This window comes from Oncorhynchus masou, chromosome 28 (assembly GCF_036934945.1).
Source record: "Oncorhynchus masou masou isolate Uvic2021 chromosome 28, UVic_Omas_1.1, whole genome shotgun sequence".
Taxonomy (NCBI): Eukaryota; Metazoa; Chordata; class Actinopteri; order Salmoniformes; family Salmonidae; genus Oncorhynchus; species Oncorhynchus masou.
In genome coordinates, this window is record NC_088239.1 from 51,976,274 (window position 1) to 51,983,915 (window position 7,642).

The 7,642-nt window shown below is 40.5% G+C and overlaps 1 long non-coding RNA gene across 1 annotated transcript; it reads left to right on the top strand.

Annotated features, from left to right (window-relative positions):
- The first annotated feature begins 1,065 nt into the window (after positions 1 to 1,065).
- Positions 1,066 to 2,405, top strand: LOC135518620 (uncharacterized). Its single transcript, XR_010452186.1, has 3 exons — positions 1,066 to 1,227; positions 1,403 to 1,521; positions 2,233 to 2,405. It is a non-coding gene; the product is annotated as an uncharacterized LOC135518620 (long non-coding RNA).
- The last annotated feature ends 5,237 nt before the right edge of the window (positions 2,406 to 7,642 follow it).

Consider the following 7,642-nt stretch of genomic DNA (forward strand, 5'->3'; position numbering starts at 1 on the left):
TCAAGCAGATTTAAGTCAAAACTGTAACTCGTTCACTCAGAAATATTCACAGTCTTCTTTGTAAGCAACTCCAGTGTAGATTTGGCTTTGTGGTTTAGGTTATTGTCCTGCTAAAAGGTAAATGAATCTACCAATGCTTGGTGGAAAACAGACTGAAACCGGGTTTCCACTAGGATTTTGCCTGTGCTTAGCTCCATTCCTTTATTTTTTTATCCTGAAAAACTCCCCAGTCCTTAATGATTACAAGAATACCCTTAACATGATGCAGCCACCACTATGCTTAAAATATGGAGAGTGGTACTCAGTAATGTGTTCTATTGGATTTGCCCCAAACATAACACTTTATATTCAGGACAAAAAGTTAATTGCTTTGCCACATTTTTTGCCCGTATTACTTGTTGCAAACAGGATGCATATTTTGAAATATTTCTCTTCTCTGGAGGCTTCATTCTTTTCACTCTGTCAATTAGGTTAGTATAGTGGATTTTAACTACAATGTTAGTTAAGTATGGCTGTATCTATGTAGTGATTGCGTGTATTGATACACCATCCAAAGTGTACAGTAATTTTCTTCCCATTTACCAATCAGTGGCGTGTACTCATGGATGCCAAGGGAAGCCAGGCTTCCCAAAGAATTGACCAAGAAAAAAGCCAATCAGCGTAGAGCTAAACTGACTGACCTCTGAATGGTCCTGCTCACCAAAAAAAAGTGTCAAGGGAAGCCAGTTTGGATTTGGCTTAACACCAACCACATCACATCAAAAGCAGAGGGGAGGGGAGGTTTTTCAGCGGTAGGGGCTGGGAGACTAGTCAGAATAGAGGGAAAGATGAATGGAGGAAAGTACAGAAAGTTCCTTGATAGAAACCTGCTCCAGGGAGCTCAGGACCTCAGACTGGGACGAAAGTTCACCATCCAATAGGACAAAGACCCTAAGCACAAAGTCATGGGGTCTAAATTCTTTCTGAATGCACTGTACTTGACAGCTTCTGACCATTAGTGACTCACTACCCTAGCCTGTACTGAGCTCAAAGCCAGTCTTATGGGAATTTGTAGAACACACTGGTTGCTTTCAGATTTCTGAGAAAGGCGGTTTTGTTAATGTCTCATTTAGTAGTTTCTTTGCTCTGTCCACAGTGAGAACAAACCAAGGAATGGAGGAATCTGTGTGTTCAATCACAACTGCAATTGACATCATCATCCTGGCCAATGACGGCTGCTTTTCTATGGTATGTAAATCCTAGTATGTCACTGTGAGCATTGTGTGTATGTGAGGCCTTCTCTGTGGTGTATGTGTGCAAGTTCGGAACGTATGGGGCGTTTGGTTGGCAGATGTATAACCCATTATTTGCAAAGATATTAAGTTGATCAAGATTGCCACTCAGTCTTCACATCCTCTCTCAGGTTGGCCAGATACATGGTGGTCTGCCTGCCTGGGGTTGTCCAGGAGCCATGGTGAAATCCAGCCCCCACGTTTGGTTTGAGATATCTGAAGTCAAAGACTGACACCTTGTGGCCAAAAGGTAATACTGCAGCTGCTTGTTGAGAAACAACTGCACGCTTTCCTTTCATGTCTCATCCTCAGACTCTTGCCTAAGGGCATTAAAAAGCAGTGGTGGAAAAAGTACCCAATTGTCATATTTGAGTAAAAGTAAAGATACCTTAATAGAAAATGACTCAAGTAAAAGCGAGTCACCCAATAAAATACTACTTGAGTAAAGTCTAAAAGTATTTGGTTTTAAATGTACTTAAGTATCAAAAGTCAATTTAAATTGCTAAAATATACTTAAGTAACAAAAGTAAAAGTATAAATTCCTTATATTAAGCAGATGACAAGATGTTTTATTTAACTCCAACTATTTGTGTTTGAGTCCACCAGATCAGAAGAAGCAGGGATGTTATCTAGTTAAGTGTGTGAATTTGACCATTTTCCTGTCCTGCTAAACATTCAAAATGTAACAAGTACTTTGGGTGTTAGGAAAAATGTATGGAGTAAGAAGTACATTATTTTGGTTAGGAATGTGGCGGAGTAAATGTTGTCAAAAATATAAATAGTAAAGTACAGATACCTAAACAAACTACTTACAGTAAGTAGTACTTTAAAGTATTTTTACTGAATAACTTTATACCACTGTTAAAAAGCAACAAATCAATTATGGTACAATCTTCTAACGTGGTGCAAACAGTTATTATTAACATGTTATTCACTTAAAGTTTTTTATTTTATTTTTCAGGTTGAGCAACCATGTTGCAGACAACTCAACACCCCATCCTCATCTTCCCAGAGGTTTAGTATGGAAACGTTTCTGATGGATTGAGTGCTGCTCAAATAGAGATGAGCTAAGGCACCTAATGAAGGCTGTACTATAAATTAAATTAAATCAAATAGAATTAGTCATGTGCCGAATACAACCGGTGTAGACCTTACAGTGAAATGCTTACTTAAAACCTTTAACCAACAATGGCGCTTTAAGAAAAAAATAGATACATAAAAACAATAACTGTAACAAATAATTAAAGAGCGAAAAAAAATATAAAAAAATAACAGAGAGTACAGGAGGTACCGGTACAGAGTCAATGTGAGGGGCACCGGTTAGTCAAGGTTATTGAGGTAGTATGTCATGTAGGTAGAGTTAAAGTGACTGTGCATAAATAATAAACAGAGAGTAGCAGCAGTGTAAAATGGGGGGATAAATACAAATAGTCTGGGTAGCCATTTAATTAGCTGTTCAGGAGTCTTATGGCTTGTGGGTAGAAGCTGTTAAGAAGCCTTTAGGACCTAGACTTGGCGCACCGGTACAGCTTGCTGTGCGGGAGCAGAGGACAGTCCATGACTAGGGTGGCTGGAATCTTTAACAATTTTTATGGATTTGCTCTGACACTGCCTGGCATAGAGGTCCTGGATGGCAGGAAGCTTGGCCCCAGTGATGTACTGGGCCGTACGCACTACCCTCTGTAGTACCTTGCAGTCAGAGGCCGAGCAGTTGCCATACCAGGCAGTGATGCAACCAGTCAGGATGCTCTTGATGGTGGAGCTGTAAAACCTTTTGAGGATCTGAGGACCCATGCCACTACCACTAACTTGTGGAGAAGTACAGATCAGGGTTGGGTTATAAAAAAATATCAGACATGTTGAACATCCCACGGAGTACTAAAAAATTTAAAGAATATGGCAACACAACAAACCTGCCAAGAGACGGCTTGCTACCAAAACTCACGGACAAGGCAAGGAGGGCATTAATCAGACAGGCAACAAAGAGACCAAAGATAACCCTGATGGAGCTTCATTGTAACGGTTCTCGTCTGTCGAAGGAGAAGCGGACCAAAATGCAGCGTGGTGGTTATTCATGTTCTTTAATGAAATGAACTAGACATGAAATAACTAACAATACAAAAACAACAAACGGACCGTGAAAACCTATACAGCCTATCTGGTGACAACAAACACAGAGACAGGAACAATCACCCACAAACACACAGTGAAACCCAGGCTACCTAAATATGGTTCCCAATCAGATACAATGACTAACACCTGCCTCTGATTGAGAACCATATCAAGCCAGACATAGAAATAGACAAACAAGACATCCAACATAGAATGCCCACTCAGATCACACCCTGACCAACCAAAACATAAAAACATACAAAGTAAACTATGGTCAGGGTGTGACATTCATAGCAGAGATTGGAGTATCTGTCGATAGGACCACTTGAAGCCGTATACTCCACAGAGCTGGACTTTACAGAAGAGTGGACAGAAAAAAAGCCATTGCTTAAGAGAAAAATAAGCAAACACATTTGGTGTTTGCCAAAAGGCATGTGGGGTACTCCCCAAACATATGGAAGAAGATACTCTGGTCAGATGAGACTAAAATTCAGCTTTTTGGCCATCAAGGAAAATGCTATGTCTGGCGCAAACCCAACACCTCTCATCACCCCGAGAACCCTATCCCCACAGTGAAGCATGGTGGTGTCGGCATCATGCTGTGGGGATGTTTTTCATTGACGGGGACTGGGAAACTGGTCAGAATTGAAGGAATGATGGATGGCGCTAAATACATGGAAATTCTTGAGGGAAACCTGTTTCAGTCTTCCAGAGATTTGAGACTGGTACGGAGGGTTCACCTTCCAGCAGGACAATGACCCTAAGCATACTGCTAAAGGAACACGCGAGTGGTTTAAAGGGAAACATTTAAATGTCTTGGAATGTTCTAGTCGAAGCCCAGGCCTCAATCCAATTGAGAATCTGTGGTATGACTTAAAGATTGCTGTACACCAGCGGAACCCATCCAATTTGAAGGAGCTGGAGCAGTTTTGTCTTGAAGAATGGGGAAAAATCCCAATGGCTAGATGTACCATGCTTATAGAGACATACCCCAAGAGACTTGCAGCTGTAATTGCTGCAAAAGGTGGCTCTACAAAGTATTGACTTTGGGGGGAGTGAATAATTATGCATGCTCAAGTTCATTTTTTTCTTATTTCTAGTTTTTTTACACAATAGAAAGTAAAACAAAACCTTGAGACTTCCTTATACAGTGCCTTGCGAAAGTATTCGGCCCCCTTGAACTTTGCAACCTTTTGCCAGATTTCAGGCTTCAAACATAAAGATATAAAACTGTATTTTTTTGTGAAGAATCAACAACAAGTGGGACGCAATCATGAAGTGGAACGACATTTATTGGATATTTCAAACTTTTTTAACAAATCAAAAACTGAAAAATTGGGCGTGCAAAATTATTCAGCCCCTTTACTTTCAGTGCAGCAAACTCTCTCCAGAAGTTCAGTGAGGATCTCTGAATGATCCAATGTTGACCTAAATGACTAATGATGATAAATACAATCCACCTGTGTGTAATCAAGTCTCTGTATAAATGCACATGCACTGTGATAGTCTCAGAGGTCCGTTAAAAGCGCAGAGAGCATCATGAAGAACAAAGAACACACCAGGCAGGTCCGAGATACTGTTGTGAAGAAGTTTAAAGCTGGATTTGGATACAAAAAGATTTCCCAAGCTTTAAACATCCCAAGGAGCACTGTGCAAGCGATAATATTGAAATGGAAGGAGTATCATACCACTGCAAATCTACCAAGACCTGGCCGCCCTCTAAACGTTCAGCTCATACAAGGAGAAGACTGATCAGAGATGCAGCCAAGAGTCCCATGATCACTCTGGATGAACTGCAGAGATCTACAGCTGAGGTGGGAGACTCTGTCCATGGGACAACAATCAGTCGTATATTGCACAAATCTGGCCTTTATGGAAGAGTGGCAAGAAGAAAGCCATTTCTTAAAGATATCCATAAAAAGTGTCGTTTAAAGTTTGCCACAAGCCACCTGGGAGACACACCAAACATGTGGAAGAGGGTGCTCTGGTCAGATGAAACCAAAATTGAACTTTTTGGCAACAATGCAAAACGTTATGTTTGGCGTAAAAGCAACACAGCTCATCACGTTGAACACACCATCCCCACTGTCAAACATGGTGGTGGCAGCATCAGGGTTTGGGCCTGCTTTTCTTCAGCAGGGACAGGGAAGGTTAAAATTGATGGGAAGATGGATGGAGCCAAATACAGGACCATTCTGGAAGAAAACCTGATGGAGTCTGCAAAACACCTGAGACTGGGACAGAGATTTGTCTTCCAACAAGACAATGATCCAAAACATAAAGCAACATCTACAATGGAATGGTTCAAAAATAAACATATCCAGGTGTTAGAATGGCCAAGTCAAAGTCCAGACCTGAATCCAATCGAGAATCTGTGGAAAGAACTGAAAACTGCTGTTCACAAATGCTCTCCATCCAACCTCACTGAGCTCGAGCTGTTTTGCAAGGAGGAATGGGAAAAAATTTCAGTCTCTCGATGTGCAAAACTGATAGAGACATACCCCAAGCGACTTACAGCTGTAATCGCAGCAAAAGGTGGCGCTACAAAGTATTAACTTAAGGGGGCTGAATTATTTTGCACGCCCAATTTTTCAGTTTTTGATTTGTTAAAAAAGTTTGAAATATCCAATAAATGTCGTTCCACTTCATGATTGTGTCCCACTTGTTGTTGATTCTTCACAAAAAAATACAGTTTTATATCTTTATGTTTGAAGCCTGAAATGTGGCAAAAGGTCGCAAAGTTCAAGGGGGCCGAATACTTTCGCAAGGCACTGTATTTCGTGCACCAGCTGTTGTTTACAAATATACATAGACCTCCTCCCCTTGCTGTTCTATCCTGCTGAAAAAGTGTAAAACCCGCCAGCAGTGTGTTATTAATGTCATCGTTCAGCCACGACTTGGTGAAACATAAGATATTACCATTTTTAAATATCCCTTTGGTAGGATATACGTGCTTGTGGTTCGTCTTTTTTATTTTCCAGTGATTGTACATTGGCTAATAGGATCGATGGTATGGGCAGATTACACATTCGCCGTCAGATTCTTACACGGCACCCAGACCTACGACCCCGATATCTCAGTCTCTAGTCTCTTTCTCCTGCGAATGACGGGGATGAGGGCCTTGTCGAGTGTCTGGAGTAAGTCCTTTGCGTCCCACTCGTTAAAGGAAAAATCATTTCTTCCAGTACGGTGAGAGTAATTGCAGTCCTGATATCTAGAAGCTATTTTTGGTCATTAGACACGGTGGCAGAAACATTATGTGCAAAATAAGTTACAAATAACGCAAAAAAACATAGGCAGTAGCACAATTGGTTAGGGGACCATAAAACAGCAGCCATCTCCTCTGGCGCCATTATCCAAGATTCACGCTGTAAAGATTCACCCTGTGTTGGATCTGTGTGAGTGTGTAATGCCATGGCGTGACTGTTTCCCACTCAGGCACCTGCATCAACAATACCTCAGTGATGATGTTGAAAAAGGGCAGCTTTGAGATCGACATGTTATGCTTGACCTGCTCAGTTTTCTACCACACAACACCAAAACATTTATAACAGATCCAGATAACCTGCTTTTACACTATAATTCAACTATTAGATATTAAATGTTTCTTTAGAATGTTTCTTTTTTTTTTTAAGGAATAGTTTCACTATAATAAAATGAGAGTTAAATTCACCTATCAGGGTGGCCCCTAAAATGAGGGACAAACATAAATTAATCACTAATAATGTTTTATGTTTTTAGGGTTGTACAATGATGGTGAACATTTTTGGGTTAAATGGATTAAAATAATCCCAGAAGATGGAAAAACATGAGGCAGGACAGATTATTGGCAATGCTGATTTTTTTTTTTTTTTTTTTGGGGGGGGTTCATTTTAGCCGATCTATTCATATAAATAATTGGATTTATGGAATTTGTCATGTGTCTTACATTAACGGGGACTCTCAGAAAGCAATATTGGTGCACAATTACTACTTAAAATATCAAAGGGACGCAAAAGGCACTCTATCCGTGGAACAACCCATTTATGCATAACGGGTGGCAAGGTTACCAAGCAACAGCAGACCAAAGATACAGATAAATAGTCTATATCTGTCCCTGTCCTAGATGATAGAGATCATGACATGGAAGACCGTGTTACCAAAGCTCATTATCAAAGCTCATTGAATGTGTTGTATTGATAATTAAAACATACTATTTTGATATTGTCAAATTTTGTCTCAGCGTTTGTGGCTTCCCTTGGGGGTTGTCCTAGCCTGGG